Source organism: Vespa velutina, chromosome 19 (assembly GCF_912470025.1).
Source record: "Vespa velutina chromosome 19, iVesVel2.1, whole genome shotgun sequence".
Taxonomy (NCBI): Eukaryota; Metazoa; Arthropoda; class Insecta; order Hymenoptera; family Vespidae; genus Vespa; species Vespa velutina.
Window position 1 is genome coordinate 2,064,098 of NC_062206.1, and position 17,869 is coordinate 2,081,966.

Consider the following 17,869-nt stretch of genomic DNA (forward strand, 5'->3'; position numbering starts at 1 on the left):
AAAGAAGAATGGAAAAGAAAAGAAATATCATTACTCTTCCGTAAAATATATGATAATGTCTGCGAGTACATGGAATACACTTGGCGATATTTGCGTTACATAGGCCGCACCCGTGGCTCTTTGATCGATACCGAGGTACCGCCGATCGTGAGTACGAAATTTGCATTGTTCCAGGAAGAAACTCGAATCAAAAAGTAACTTCGTAATCGCGCTTATTATTAAGAGAGAGAGAGAGAAAGAGAGAGAGAGAGAGAAAAAAAAAAGATCGGAAGCGAAACTCCAAGAACTAAGTTCGCCGATCAAAGGTCTGACCTTTGACCTCGATACGAAGAAAAAGAGAGAAAGAGAGAGAGAGAGAGAGAGAGAGAGAGAGAGAGAGAAGACGAGGATGGTTAGGATGTAGCTCATTAACTCGTACCAACGATACCCGCGGGATCGACTTGGATGCGCGAGAAAAAGCGAAGAAACGATAAATTGCAATCAAGCGAAAGATGAAATCAGGCTCCTCAACAAAGATTTTTCTTGATAATTTGCATTTCTATCTCTTTGTTATCAAACTCGTAAATCATACGATTAACAAAATTCAACGATATCGAGAGTATAGATATATTTTAACATCTAACGAATAAAAGAACTTTTATCTTTTATATCCATCTATCTATTTTATTTTTAAATTAAAACAAATGCACAATTTCGAATGAAATTGAAAGATATCCTTTTTTTCTTTTTTGCCTCGATCGAACGACGAAAATAACGTCTTTTAAAAATTCTCATTCTCCTTTGGTGTGAATCTATTTTTCTAAGTTGTTACGTAAATAACAGATAAGCGGAATCACACATACGTGTTAATCTACGTACGCACACGATGAATTTTTCTCGACCTTGCCGGACTAGCCTACTTATATACTCGATCTCTCTCTAAGAACACGAGTCAATACTCGTGTTGATCGAAGAAAATCGTTCTTTCAAACGAACAGGGGCGGAGGGGGGGGGGGGTAAGGAAGGAGATATTTCTTTTTCACACGATTTATAATTACTACCTTTAAAACATAACAAAAAAAAAAAAAAAAAAAAGAAAAGAAAAAAGAACACGTGGCCTTCATAAAAGATAGGAAAACGAAAACATCGAGATGACAAATCGATCTTGATGACTAACATCGATCATTGGAATCCGCAAGGTAATTGCCCCGCGTACGCATCACGAGTTCGAGAATACTCTACTACTCTTTAAGTGTACACGTATACAAACACGTAACACCAATACGCATGATTCGTAATCGTGCGTGGAAAATATTCGTTCAGGGTGGTCTCTCGACCTGGCTCTCGACGTTGAAAAAACGTCTCGGTGCGTGCCGTTTAATCGTTACCGTTCCCACCCAACGAGACACGTTCCCGTTTTCTCAGCTTATCTTCTATGAGAAGAGAAGACTTGAGTGAACTCATACAATGACTTCATAGTGTTACTTTCTTTTTAATGTATTATATTATATACGAGTAAAACATACATTGTTATACGTATAAGATTATCAATATCAAATAAATTACAATTAGAAATCTACTTTACCACAAGGTATCTCATTTACGAGTAAAAAGAAAAGATACGAGAAGAGAGGGGGAAAAAAAGAAAAAAGAAAAAACAATTACTATTACGTAGGCGTTTATAATTCATTGATAATATCTCTTATAAATGATCATTCATTCTAATTCCGGATTTTCTGGGAACTTTATCGGATAGGATTTTTTAAAGATTACTTCGTCGACCGATTGTTTCATTCAACGAAACGTTAGACGATGATTTTCTAAAACCGAGAATATATTAGACTAGAACGATAAGATTTCTGTAATTTATAAAGCTTATTCTCTCCCCACCCCTCTCTCTCTCTCTCTCTCTCTCTCTTTCTCTATCTCACTCTTTCTCTCTCTCTCTCTCTCTCTTTCGACATAGTACGACTATGCCTTCTATTTACTCCTATTTCACGCTGTAACTCATCGCTCAGTTTACTCAAACCCATACACAAGAAAAGGAATCTAAAGAAGCCTTTTCTCTCGTGTATCTCTCCCTTTTCTCCAAGCCAAAGATATAACTCTTTCTCTCTCTCTCTCTCTCTCTCTCTCTCTCTCTCTCTTTCTCTCTCTTTCTCTCTCTAACATACGTTTTATATCTTCTCGCGGAATCTCGTTCCCTTCCACGTCTATAAACTTTCAAGCAGCCACGGACTCGGGCTTGTCAGCTTGTCGAATTACGAAGGGAGGAAGTTAAGTTTCTTTGAAGTACGACGATCGAGTATGTATGTATATAGATATATAAAGCCCTTTAAAAAAAAAAAAAAAAAGAAGGATTCGAAAAGAAAAGATAAAAAAGAAAAGTAACAAACATTTTCGGTATACGTGTCTCGATAATTCAACTTGAAGGAAAAATAAAAAAAGAAATAAAATAAAAAAAAAAAATAAAAAAAAGGAAGGAATAAAAAAAAAAAAGAAAGTACAAAACAAAAAATAAGATAATTAAAGGTCGGTAAGCACTTCATTATCTCATACCTATCTATTATCTTCTCTGAACGTAGCTATGATCGAAGATAAAGATCGTGATTTACAAGCATCGTGTATAATTTATAATCCAAGAATAAGAACAATGTAAGAAAGAGAGAGAGAGAGAGAGAGAGAGAGAGAAAGGAAAAGAAATAAGAAAAATGAGATATTATTCGACTACAACTCGTAATTAAACGTCTGTTAAATACAATCAACGATATTGTCCAATCTATCAAAGATAAAGAACTAACTAGACATTAGCAAAGGAAATAAATATAGAGTTATAGAGAGATGGAGAAATAAAGAGATAGAAAGAAGAATAGATCGACGAAAGATCTTTGATCGGTCACGGACGACTATGAAAGAGAAAAAGAGAGAGAGAAAGAGAGAGAGAGAGAGAGAGAGAGAGAGAGAGAGAGAGAGAGAAAGTGAGAGAACAAAAATAGCATTGCCGAACGACGAGCGATGTGTCGCGACACGTCGTGAAGGAACGTCAAGAAGAACAAAAAGTATTCAACGAATAAGACAAACAAAACGAAAACAAAAAAAGAAAAGTAGAAAGAATAAAAAGAATAGAAAGAAGAAGAAAAAGAAGAAGAAAAAGAGGGAGAAAAAGAAGAAGAAAAAGAAGAAAAAGAAAAAGAAGAAGAAGAAGAATAAAAGGTGGTCTAGAAGGGTGCATCGTATGCAGCTTCCTGCACGAAACTTGCGTACAACAGCGTAAGAGGAAAAAAAAAAAAAAAAAAAAAAAAAAAAAAAAAACAGAAAAATAAAAAGAAAAAATAAAGAAAAAGAAGCAGTATAGGGATGCTGGATGTTTCGCGTCCGTTTCGTTCCTTCTTCTTCTTCTTCCTCCTATTCTCTTCTTCTTCTTCTTCTTCTTCTTCCTACTCTTTTCTTCTTCTTCTTCTTACCTTCGTAGCTCGGCACGCTCATCCTGTACAATGCATTGGGATGCATCGAGCCAGCCAACGGCGATGCAACACTTCGTCGCGGTTGCTTTGAAACTACTCTCCCTCTCCCTCTCCCTCTCTATCCCTCTCTCTCTCTCTCTCTCTCTCTCACTCTCTCTCCTTCTCTCTGTATCCTATCTCTTTTTACTTCAGTGGTAGGTAGAGAAGCAATCTATCTCTCTCTTTCTCCATCGGATTCTCTCGCACGCGAGCACGCACGATTTCTTTCTTCCTTGTCTTCCTTCTACTCCTCTCTCCCACTCTACCCCTCTCTCTCTTTCTCTCTCTTATCGCGTTAGTAGCATCGTCATCTCATGCTATCTCTTCGCAGTGTCCGGTTCAACGTTGAGGAGGCAAACTTCCTTCCTGTCTACGATTCTCGCTAAGATTTTCTTTCTTTTTCTCTCTTTCTCTCTTTCTCTCCCTCTCTCCCTCTCTCTCTTCTCGTTCAATTTTCTTTCTTTTATATTTTATTAGATAATTTCCTATCTGATCGAGTTTTATCGAGTATGCCAATTAATGAATTACACCTGACTTCATTCTCTTTTCTTTTCTTTTCTTTTGTTTGTTCATTTAATTTCTTTTCATTTTTTTATAGCCTCGCATAAATTCTATAAAATATATTATACATCTGTATTTTTTTTATTATTCAGCACGCAACTGAATTAGAGACTTTATTCTTTTTTCATATCTTACTCCTTACACCTGCTATCGAATAATAATAACAACACGTGTGTTTGTGCTCGCGATACGATCGAAATATACGTAAGTACATAGAAACGAAACGTAACCCATGATCATGCTCTGTGTTACGTGTACGACGGTGTGTAACTACGCTATGAAACAATTATATTTCTAATGAAATTGAAAAAGAGAAAAATATCTAAGATAACATTGTATCGAAATCTTTGGTATTTCTGATTTAGAGTTAAAACGAATTGAGTTATACTATATTTTCAATTTTATAAATCTTTCATTATTACTTCTTTGTTTTTTCATAAAGAGATTAGAAAAAACGAAATTATCCGAATGAATACATAAAATGGCTACGAGTTAATTAACCTAATCGAGTTCTTTCTTCCTCTAATTAGAAAGATCTAGAATTAGATTTATAAAAAAAAAAAAAAAAAAAAAAAAAAGGGGGAAAGAAAAGAAAAGTAACAAAACTGATCATATTTTTTCCTACGAATTAAAACAAAACAAGTTTGCAATTTTGTCAACTAATCTAATAACATCAAATCGTATTAAAACTACAATGCATAATATTCCAGATATTAAACATTTCGTTTATTTCTAACAGATAAAATATTAATTGATTTTCTTTTCGACAAAAAAAAAAAAAAAAAAAAAAAAAAGAAAAAAGAAAAAATCATACGTTTCTAACAAAGAAACATGTACGAGAAATCTCTATTGGAAGTTTCAAATGAGATACATATATCGAACTTTTTAATTATATTCAAATTTTAAACGAATCAAGAGAACAAGAGACAAATGAAAAAAAAGAAAAAAAAAAAAAAGAAAGGAAAAGAGAGAATTGGAAAGATCATTGTTATTGAGATAGAGGAGGGTTGTAAAACACGTGGGTGCGGTCAGATGGGAACCTCGTATGACTGGGCCGGTAGCAAGGAGTAATAGCGGTACCCCTTTAGCTGCACCTTGCGGTCTCGCGAATTCTTTCCCTACCAATTCCTGGTAACTCGATACCTGGAAACGATTTCACGTGTCGAATTACCACGTTTACACGGCCGAGCATTCTCTTGTCGATCGCCCATCTCTCTCTCTTTCTCTCTCTCTCTCTCTCTCTCTCTCTCTCTCTGTCTCTGTCTTTCTTTCTCTCTTTTTCTCTGTATCTTTCTATCTCTTTCTTTTCATTTATTCATCCATCGATCTTCTATACAACGATCTATCCGTATACACTAACGAAAAGGTGGGTGTTAGTGTAATAAAGCCTCGGACTCTTTGCGTGCACCCAATCGTGCGTATTATATACTACATACGTTATGTCTTACATTTTTAAATATTTTTCTGCGGTCTCACGTCATTTTACTATCACGATATCGGTCATAGTTAAAATAGAAAGCGCAGAACACACTTCCTTCTGCGTTCTCCATCTTTTTCTCTCTTTCTCTCTCTTTGTTCAATGAAAATGGGGGGGAAAAAAAAAAAAAAGAAAAAGAAGAAAGAAAAGAAAAAGGGAAAGGAAGAAAATATGATATGGAAAATAAAACGATAAAATTCATATAATACAACATAACTCTCTGTGTTTTTCAACCATGAAAAGGGATCGAATGTTTGCATTCAAATATTCTTTTTATCGAACCAACATATTATCCATGACTTGATCCATTCCCTCTCGAAAGAGAGTTATGAAAACTCGAGTGAGTAGTCTGGATCGAGGATTACGTGATAAATAGATAGAGATAGAGAAAGAGAAAGAGAAAAAGAGAGAGAGAGAGAGAGAGAGAGAGAAGATCTTGGATATAAATAAAAAATGAGAAGGATAAGAGAGCTGCCTCAGCAACGTCACGTTCGAGTTAGACGAGTGGATCTAGAATATCGAGAGCTCGAAGCTCGAGCTCATTAACGTGTTCAAAAGGGAGACCTTGGCTTTCTCGCACCTCAAAGATTTCTTTTTTTATCTTTCATCTCTCTCTTCAAAAAAAAAAAAAAAAAAGAAAAAAAAAGAAAAAAGAAAAAAAATGAAAAAATGAAAAGAACAATTCTCAAAGTCATTCAACATTATTAATACGTATATAATATATATATTATATATATATAAATATAATATATATATATATATATATATATATATATATTCCTCTCATTTAATAAATCGTCTATGTATTATATATATATATGATATAGTTAATCGAATCTCATTCGTAATTTTTCCAAACAACAAATATTTTCTATATCACCTGTTCGACGAGAATAAGGGGGAGAAAGAGAGAAAGAGAGAAAGAGAGATGTTCACCACGATCGCGACAAGCGCGGTTTACCACGATGCATTAGCCGCTTGTCATTCTGACGTATCAATTAAAATAGCGTTTCACAGATATAACATCTTATTAATATTATCACGCTGCTGCGCGATGGCTTCGGACCTGAATGTCACGGATAGCTAACTCGTACGCGTTATTATCTAAATCGCTGGTAAACGAACGTCTACGTTTATTACGATCTACGTGAGATATATGAGATAATTTAAAAAAAAAAAAAGAAAAAGATCGTATTATAAAAAAATTTACGATCTCGATCGACCACCGTATATATAATTTATATAATCAATTTTAAAGCTGACACTCTCGCGACTCGGCTTTATATATAAAAAAAATAAAAAAAAAATAAAAAAATAAAAAAATAAAGAAAAGAAAAAAGAAAAAAGAATGAAAGCAAAAAAGAAAAGAAGAAATTGCACAAACAAAATCGTAACATTCGCGACTTCGATATGAGAAAAGAGACATTCGATAAGGAGTAACACTATCTTTTACATACAAATGATCAATGAAACATTTTAAGTCGCTTCGTGATATCTCGTAATGTATCAAGTTACTTCGCGAAACGCTAAAAGAGCGATTTCGTGCTAACCAATCGATTCTAGAAATTACCTTCATTTTACAACTCTTTATATATATATATATATATATAAAAGAGGCAAAACAAAAAAAAAATGGATAAACAGATGTTATCAACTTAACCGAATGAAAACTTAAGTACTAGCTAACATTACTGAATGAGTAAAAAAGAAGAAAAAAGAAGGAAAAAAAAAAAAATAGAAAACGAACAAGCCTTCAAATGAAATTATTAGTTTTCCCGGAAGAGAATGAATGAGATCAACGATCGAAGATCGATTTTAATTTTTTCCCAAGTTTTTTAACGATAACGATAATGAAGATAATCGATGTTACAAGGTTCGATCAATCCAGTATGATCATTATAACGCGTCCTTATTAACGTTTCTCGGAAAATGTCGATAAAACGAGAAAGCTGATTTATATTAAAGTAGTAATTTAAAGGATGGTGTACGCTACATCTTCGATGAATTACAAATTCGATTACCGTGTCAAATTTGATAATAATAAACAAGTTAAACGAGAAAAAGGAAAGTGTAAACTATAACAACAACAACAACAACAACAACAACAACAACAAAAGAAAAAGGAAAGAATATAACGATACGGATTGATAATTAATCTACAATTCTATTCGTCTTAGGTACAAGTCGATAATTCTTTCGAGATCGATGGCTAACTCGAATGTTACTTACGACAACGTTTTACAAGAGGACTGGAAGAGCTTCTCTTTTATGTTACGCCGAAACGGATACGCTTCTGCATACCTACAAGTATTCCTTTCGCAGGTGACACGTGACAAGCTTTATCCGAGCTCTCTTCTATCCCACGATCCTTACGTCCGTGAGTTAAGACTCTCCCGAAGTCTTCGTCTTCGTATTTCCCTCTACGAATTGCGAACAAGATAGAAGAAGGAATCCAAGTAGAAATAGAGATAGAAAGAGAGAGAGAGAGAAAGAGAGAAAAAGAGAGATAAGCATGAGATATTTACGCTTTTACTAGAACAAACTCTGTATTAACATTCGATCGTAAGATCTACAAATTTTAAATCGTCCTATAAAAATACTTATTAAAAAGCTAATAAAATGATATGACAATTTTTTTCAATGAATTGATTATATCATTTCATATTATTACTCAAATTAAATCATTACAAATTGTAATAATATTATTATATAAATCTTTCGGATAAGAAAGAAACGTGCTCCATTTTCTCTCTCTCTCTCTCTCTCTCTCTCTCTCTCTCTCTCTCTCTCTCTCTCTCTCTCTCTCAGCTTCTAATTTCCATTGAACTCTTTGATCCAACGAGACAAAGAGTTCAATGAGATTTTAACGACTCGTTTGCGATACCTCGAGTCTGGATACGTGGGCGTAGGGCATGGGCGTTCAAGAGGAAGTCTTCCTCGACAGGGGTCCTCAACTCGTTTGTCAGAGTCGATCGTAAAATATGTTATACTTTTCCTTCCTTCCTTCCTTCCTTCCTTCTTTTTTTTCCTTCTCTTCCTTTTCTTCCTCTTCTTCCTCTTCTTCTTCTTCTTTCTTTCTTTTCTTTTCTTTTTTTTTCTTTTCTTTTCTTTTCTTGTCTATTCTCTCTCTGTCTCTCTCTCTCTCTCTCTCTCTCTTGCTACGATGACCACATCATTGTAGGATAGTTTCTCGAACACCTTCTTCAAGAATGACGAGTCCGACGAACGAGAACGATTTACGAGCTGGCAAGCTCGTCGTCTCTGATAATTGAATTGGCACCATTAATCGCGTGTTTCAACGCAATTCTCTTTTCTTCTTCCTTTTTCATTCTTATTTGCCAAGTCACGTAACGTTCTGTCGTATCAAAAGAAAAAGAAAAAAAAAAAAAAAAAAAAAAAAAAAGGAAAGAAAGAAAAGAAAAAGAAAAGAAAGGTCGATGAACCGGAAGTCTTCCTGCTTGATAAATAAACTCGAAAAATTCGACGAATTTGAAAATAAATTCAGTTTTAAATAGCTCCCTGTCTATATAACTCTACGCGTAATTATTTTTCTCGTACGTGATGGTAGAGGAATGTAAAAAAGAATTTATCGACAGACGAAACGCAATCTGGTTTCGTTTTGCCATCGAGACCAACTAAACCGTTTTCTTTCGTTTTCGTTTTCTTCTTTTTCTTTTACTTTTTTTTTGCTCACAAACATTAGTCGACCACTCGAGTATCGAAAAATAAATTTGCCGTTGCCGGAGGGATTAATACCAGGCGCCAGGGAGTACTTGACTAATCGAAATAGAAGAATTCATGATAGAGAAGAGAAATCCGTAAATAAAATAAACGATTACACGCGAAGAAGATTCTATGAATCTGCCAGCTTGAAACAGACCATGTTCTTGTTTTATAAGATATTGATTTATAGAAACCCATTAAGATGGGAGCATTGAAATTTTCCATCCAAGCAATTTCTAAAACGTTCACTATCAAAATAAATAAAAACTGATCTAAATGATTATTATTTCTATCCAAACGTTTAAATCTAACAAAGAAAGGAATAATATTTAAGAAAAGAAACAAAAAGAGAGAAAAAAGAGAGAAAAGAAATAAATAGGAAAGGAGAACTAAATGATTTCTTCTATTTTCTATAGTCCATCAGATAATTTGGTAATGAGAACGGTGTGTAATGATTGCTAACAGGTGATAATGATGATCGATGAAGGCGAACGACCGAGAGACTCATTTCCATGCCGACTTCATCGAAACTCGTCAAGTGAGACGTATGTTTCTTAGTATTTCAAAATGAATTTCCACTAAAAGATATATATCGAAGCTTCAGGCAACTTGAATACCTTCTCTCACGTGTTTCATGGATAGCAAATATTCTCTTTCTCTCTCTCTCTCTCTCTCTCTCTCTCTCTCTCTCTCTCTCTCTCTTTCTATCTCTATACGTATAAATTTATATAATAAATATAAAAGATTTTAACACATCAAATAAAATGATCAGAATTTTTTTGATATTTCTCGAAAAGAATTTCTTCTAATCTAGATCGTACAACTTCTGATTTAAATACGTACTTATAATACGTATCACGTGAGAGAGTTAAACGTTCCTTACAATCTACAAGTGAGAGAAAGATGAAGGTACGTGAATGCTTGTAGAAGGTAAACGAGCTCGATTAGTGGGTGTATGAGAAAGTGAGAGGTACTGAGAAAATGAAGAAAGCATGAAAGAGATAGGGGGAGAGAGAGAGAGAGAGAGAGAGAGAGAGAGAGAGAGAGAGAGAGAGAAAGAGTGGCGGTTCGAAGTAACCGCTGAAATTGCCATGAAATTATCTGCCAGTTAACTACGAGAGATCTTTTTTACGAAACGATATAACCAGACGAGGTCGATATATATCGCCACGCAAATTGCGTCGAGCTTCTCGCGTTTCATCGCCGCTGTATACGCCCACTCACTCATTCTCTCTATCACTCCCTCTCTCTTTCTCTCTCTTTCTCTGCTTGTACGCATAAACGTTTACGCAATATCACAAGTTCGTCTTTTTAATACTTAAGTAATGTCCGTTGGCTATTTGTTCGTGCACTTTTGTACATAAACAAATTTTTAAAAATGAAAGTATCATTCTCATCGGATCATTCAAAAATCATTGATATTCGTATTCCATCAAAATTACGTGTATAATAAGATCTTATCCTTGGCTTTCACAAAGTGCTTTTCACCATGCAGTACTATCTTTACGACCTTGTAAATTGTAAAGGATCGGACAACGTTGAGGATAAATGATCCTTTCCATTTAAAACTTTCAACGTTTATATGTAATGATAACGTCAATGTATTTATATTGTACATGATTTTTACAAATTTTATATTTAAAAATATCGTTTTAGAAAAATATTCGATACTTCGATAAATTTAATTGTTTATTTCATCATTAGAAAAAAAAGTCATAAGAATCGAAAGGAATCAATAATAGAACATGAAAATTTTGATCGAATTTAGGCAGCCATTAGCTCGACATCATTTGCGTTACATTTTTTTTAAATAATTATTTGATCGCAAATAATATCGATTGCCCGGGTCTCACCACTTGGAGGTTGCTGCATACGGAGACCCACGAGCTATGACTCTACTTCTAATATTATAAAGCCAATTATATAAAAATCATATTAATTATTATATATCCAATAATAAATTAATAAATTATTATAATTTGGAAAAAAATGCAAAATCAACTGCGAAACGAATCAAAAATTTTTTTCTAATCAATCAAGATTAGGCGAAAATTTTATGAATCCGTCTAATAACGACCTACCTACCCGATACCCGTGAAGGAATAGAGCCCTTGTATGTAACTCTATTCCCAAATTATAATATACATATTGAAATAAATCAAAAATTATTTATGAACATAAAACATCTAAACCATTTTATAATTAAATATAAAGATTATCGATATAAGACGCAAATTTTATACAATAAATCAGTACCAATCTGTAATAAAACATTTTATAATTAAAAACAAGTAGCAATCTGTAATAAAACATTTTATAATTAAAAACAAGTAGGAATCTGTAATAAAACATTTTATAATTAAAAACACGTAGCAATCTGTAATAAAAACATTTTATAATTAAACATGCAACAATTAAAATAATATGACGTCATCTATGTAATATATAATCAGTCATCTGTGAACATAAAACATTAATACAATATGGTAATTTTATATAATGAAACAATAACCTGTGGATAAGAAATTTATAATGATAATACTTCCTGAAAATAGAATATATATTAAAATAATTATTATTTTAAATTCTCACTCATACACACATACACACATTCAATCATATAAGAAAATAATAACCGACGAAGAATGAAACAGAATCTTGCCAATTTAGACGATGTTTCCTGAAACAGAAATCACTCTGTGTAGATTAATTAAAAATTTCTGCAATATCTTAAATGAAAAAAAAAAAAAAAAAAAAAAAAAAAAAAAAAAAAAAAATTCGGGCAATTCATTCTCCAATGCTTTTCATTTGTCGTTATTCCAATTTCATCATTCCAATATTCCATAATCAAATAGATTATTACTTACTCACATTATTATCTTTCTTTGATATTTCTATTGAATAGATCATCTGGAAAACCTAAAATCAAAATCATTTTTATATAATAGATTTATATTGTTTACTAATTTATTTTTATGTCATATATGATAGTATTACAAACCTTGAAATATTATTTTTGTGACTGATGATAATATCCATTGATAAAGGGACATTTTTCATATTGTTCCTTATATTTAACCTTGAAACTTCAAAATAATACTCTCTATAACAAAAAACTATATAAAAACGTATGTGTGGAAAAATGAAATTATATGTACAATCCATGGCCAAATAGTTTTACTTTTATAATTTAATAAATCTTATAGTATATATTTAAAAATCTTATGATATATATTAAAAAACCTTATGGTATATATTTTTAGCCACAGATTGTAATGCTAAAATATAAGAAGTAAATATTAAAATAGCAAAAAAAAAAAAAACTAGTATTTAACATATCGAATTTTCGATGCATTAGAAAATGTGTTTTATTTTTAAAAAGAAATACGATATTTACTATACTCGACTTTTATGTATAAATATATAAAAAAAAAAAATTGCATATTAAATTGACAATTTTTTAATACAACAATTAAAAGTTAAATATTGCAATTAAATGAAATTAAATATTGTACTTAAACAACAATTAAAAATATAGATATTGCAAATTATTCAAGACACGTTATAAAAAAAAAAGAAGACTAGCGAATATTTCATTATATTTAAGAATTAATTTAAATCGCGTTTAAAAGGGAAAGAAAAATATACTGTATCTTGCATTGTCTTACAAAATGCATACACAATTTTATATACCCCCATGACCATATCCTTAATGAGATCAGATTTATATTTAATCAATAGATTACATATATCTTATTTTATTACGTTTATACTAACGCGAAGTATGTAGTTACATCAAGAGTGTATGATGTATATATTACATCATTTATATATAAGACAACATCTTTTCAATTTATTAAATTATAAAAAAATATACTTGTACATTTTCACAATTTTAGAACCAGCTATTTCAAGTATGCATGTGAAATAGTAATATGTAATATGAAATGTTAAAGAGAAATAAAATTAAATATAGAAATTTTAAATATATATAGGATGTATTTAATATTTTATAATTAGCTATTTATTTTATCACTACAGATTGCTTTAGCAGATCTTCCTCCCTAATCTCATCAAGTCTTATAGATTTTTAATCAGAATAATGGAAATCTCTATAATAAGATTATGATAATGATGATGATGATGGTTATCACATGAGTCATTTTACAACTCATGATATTAAAAGGAATTACTTATCCTTTAATAATTATAAAAAATATATATAATTATCCTGAAATAAAAATCTATGTGCTTGAATATGCAGGTGCATTCCTGAATGCAAACCTGTAACTATTCTATTTTCATCCACACTTCTGAGTATGGACCAGCCTTTTCATTCGTTTTATTTATATGCCAAGACTTACACATTTTTATTCCAAAAAAACAATCATATTTCTTCCATATATGCATTCCTTCCATAAACATTTCTTTAATGTTCACCATCATATCACTCATTCATTTCCTCTTCATATTTATTATGAATCTTTCATACATCTATATGTATATATAAATACTTTCTCTTATATAATTATCGACTCTTTCATTTCATATTTATTTGTTGATAACTTTGAAATACAAATGTATACTCTTGACATATTTTAGGCACTCCTGAGTGCAAGGCTGTTATTTTTGTATCATATCGCTCGCTTAGCAAGATTTATACATTTCTAATCAGAACGATATAAAAATTTTTTTTCATTCGTTTGCACGCTATTTAAATAAAATTAAATTGTTATGTTAGGAGGATTATAAAAATATTCTTGATTTATTATTATATAACTTTTGTTTCTTTAAAAAAATATCATAAGATTGTAATAATTAAATACTTATTATATACTTTCAAATTTTCATTCATGTATTTTAAATATTCTGAATGAGAAATGTATATACTTACTATAATATGTTCATCTGCATTCCTGAATGCAGGTATGTACTTACTGTGAACTTATCATAATGCACTCCTGAGTGCAGGCAAGCCATTTCAATCGTTTCATTTATATATCAAGACTTATGCATTTTTATACCAGAAATAAACATATTTCTCTCACACATATATATATAAACATTTATTAATAATCTTTATATTATTCATTGTATCTTCTTAATATTTCTTATGCAATTTTCAAATATATACAAAAAATAAAAATACTCCTTTCTCCTCTCTCTCTTTCTCTTTGTCTCTCTTTCTCATATATATATATACTTATTAATCCTCTTATTTCATATTCATTTATTCATAATTTTGATATAAAAATGGATACCCTTGATATATTTTAATATGCACTCCTGAGTGCTGGCTGCCATTTATGTCGCTTCATTCATCTAGCAAGACTTACACATTTCTTATCAGAATGACTCAAATTTTCTTTTGATTGATTTTATATCATTTAAATATCATTCAGTTATTATATATGGAATAAAATGAAATTTCATTTGTTTATTGTTAGATAAGTTTAATATATTGAAAAGAATATCATCAGAAATTGACATATTCATATATTTCTTCATTAAGTATTCTTATTAGTCCATTCATTCATTCATATTTAATCATTCCAAATGCGAAATGTATATCCTTACTATAATATGTTCATTTGCATTCCTGAATGCAATCATGTACTTACTTTGAACCTATCATAATGCACTCCTGAGTGCAGGCAAGCCATTTCAATTGTTTCATTTATATACCAAGTCTTATGCTTTTTTATTCCAAAAATAATCATATTTCTCTTACATATGTATAAACATTTGTTAATAATCTTTATATTATTCATTATATATTCTTAATGTTTGTTATGAAACTTTCATGTATATATAGAAAATAAAAATACTCCCTCTTTCTCCTCTCTCTTTCTCTTTGTCTCTCTTTCTCTTTGTCTCTCTTTCTCTTTGTCTCTCTTTCTCATATATATTTACTTATTAATTCTCTTATTTCATATTCATTTGTTGATACTTTTGGAATAAAAATGGATACCCTTGATATATTTTAATATGCACTCCTGAGTGCTGGCTGCCATTTATGTCGTTTCATTCATCTAGCAAGATCTACACATCTTCTTATCAGAATGATGCAAAATTTTTTTTCATTTATTTGCACTATTTAAATATAAGTCAATTATTACATATGAAATAAAATAAAGATTTCTCTATTTATTGATAGACAACTTTAGTTTCTTGGAAAGAATATTATGAAATATTTAAATATTTATATATTTGTTCATTAAGTATCTTTATCAGTGCCTTCATTCATTTATTTATTTATTTATTTTTGATCATTCTGAGAAATGTATATTCTTACTATAATATATTCATCTGCATTTCTGAATGCAGGCATACCCTTTTTCGTTGTAAACATCAAGTCTTGTAGATTTTTAATCAGAATAATCAGTATAAGTAGAATAAGCAAAATAAGCAGAATAAGCAGAATAATCAGAATAATGAAAATCTGATTACAAAAATATAATGAGGATGATGATGATGATAACGATAATGATTACCACATATGAGTCATTTAATAACTCGTGGTAAAAGTAGGAAGTTGTAAAAATGTTTTTACAATCCTGTGTTCACATTATTTACCGCATAAGGGCCTTTGAGCGACCCGCGGTAGTGCTGTGTTGACATGTAGGTATGAAATATGTATATATCTCGTATATATACATACACTTTATGCAGTTATGAAAATGAAAGAGAAAAAATATATGATTATTCTGAATTAAAAATCAACATGCTTGGGTATCCAGGTGCACACTCCTGAGTGCAATGTTGCAGCAGCAGACCACGAACATCCACACAATATTTAACGAGCGTGACTCTAGTTTTGTAATTAAAAATCTACTTCAAGAAAAGACTCTACTTTAAAACTTTCAAATGCAAGGACTCGACTTTAATTTAAAATGGAAAAAGGACTTGATTATAATTTAAAAAGAAAAATGCAATGACTCGACTTTAATTTAAAATGTAAAAAGAGGGAGGACTCGACTTTAATTTAAAATGTAAAGGAAGGGGACGACTCGACTTTAATTTAAAATGTAAAGGGAGGGCGACTCGACTTTAAATAAAAGAAAAAAAAAAAATGTGCAAGGGACAAGACCATACTTTAAAATGAAAAATTGACTCTACTTTTAAAAAACTCAATGACTTGACTTTACTTTAAGAAGAAAAGAAAATTGCAAAGACTCTATTAATTAATAATGACACTGCAAAAGCTTGATTCTAATCTCAAAGACCGTACGCGAGTGCGGAACGATGTAGCAAGGAGATGGAATGGTCCATCATCTCCATCCAGGAACATACTACTACGAGCATAAGTGTCAACGTGGTAAAAAGGTAAAGGGGATTTTGATAAGACCACAAGCCATTAACGAAGTGTTCGACATGCCGACCAACTTTGAAAAATGACTTGTAGTCGATAGTTGCCCTCTTGAGCCACAATTTGTGGGGGCCTCTTCAGCAAATAGCCTCTTCTTGCTTCGTGCCCTATTCACTGCATTGGAGCATTCCCTACGTGCGACGCAAGATAAGTTTACGCATCAAAAAACGCCCTACCGTTCGAAACAACACACCCACAAAAATTGACATGCCGCAGTGGATTATACTATAAGAATGAAATCGTCCCTAATCTAAACCGACCTAATCCCGACCTGATCTGACTTTACGCAACAAGACTCAAACCACTCGTGTTAACGCACGCATTGAACGAGACGCAATAAACGCAAGCTAAAAGGAGTTGGGAAGTAATCAACACATTCGCTGGTTTTTTTTTTTTGTTCTTTTCATTACTTAACCTAACGAGCGGTAAGTGCTTGCGACGTAAAGTATCGATTTCTTCTAAATAGTATAACCACTGAGGTCATGGCAAAATTCGCGAATGAGTCACCCCAAACGGCACTGACGAATCCCAACACGTATTCTCAACTGCGTTTTCTATTCTACCTGGGTGCGTCTCGATTTTCTAATCATCTTTATTTATTTATTTATTTAATGTAAAAAAATAAAAATAAAAATAAAAAATTCATATATAAATATTTGAATTAATCCGTAAAGCTATCCTAGCCTGTGGACACTCAATGGACTCAAAGAATCCATCAACTGTGCACAATTACACAGGCACATTTAATCGAATGCTCCAGCAGACATGATATTCATTCTAATCGTTGAACCTATTATAAACTAAGATTAACTGCTTGCACTTAAAAGATGAAATAAGTTTCGGTAAAAAGTCTAGATCCACGAGAATTGTAATATTTCCATTTTATACACGCAAGTATATTCTACTCTGAGCAAAGGCTCACACAAAAGGAGGAGGGGGAGAAGGTTGATAATGATGATGATGATAATTATAATAGTTACCACGTCGTGGTAAAAGTAGAGTTGTAAAAATGCTTATACAACTCTAATAAATTGCACACCGCATAAGGGCCTTTGAGCGACCCGCGGTAGAGCTGTGTTGACATGTAGGTATGAAATATGCATATATCTCGTATATATACATACACTTTATGCAGTTATGAAATTTCAGGATTAAAAAAAAAATATATAGAATCATAAATATTTAAAGAATCGCGAAGTGCAAGCGTTAATTTATAACTAAGTATCGAACGAGTTCAAAATCCTTTGCTAAGTTCAA

General features: G+C 31.7%; 1 protein-coding gene and 1 long non-coding RNA gene across 14 annotated transcripts in view; one reads left to right on the forward strand and one right to left on the reverse strand.

The window, feature by feature from the left end:
- Positions 1-11,115, reverse strand: part of LOC124955752 — a 42,369-nt gene extending 31,254 nt beyond the window's left edge. For all 7 annotated transcript variants that reach the window (XR_007102960.1, XR_007102961.1, XR_007102956.1 and 4 more), the window contains exons 1-2: positions 8,405-11,115; positions 7,822-7,940 (exon numbers count right to left, since the gene is read on the reverse strand). This is a non-coding gene — a long non-coding RNA (uncharacterized LOC124955752). The remainder of the gene's footprint in view (positions 1-7,821; positions 7,941-8,404) is intronic.
- LOC124955748 (laminin subunit alpha-1) overlaps positions 1-17,869 on the forward strand; it is a 125,171-nt gene that overhangs the window by 86,270 nt on the left and 21,032 nt on the right. The window lies entirely within an intron of this gene.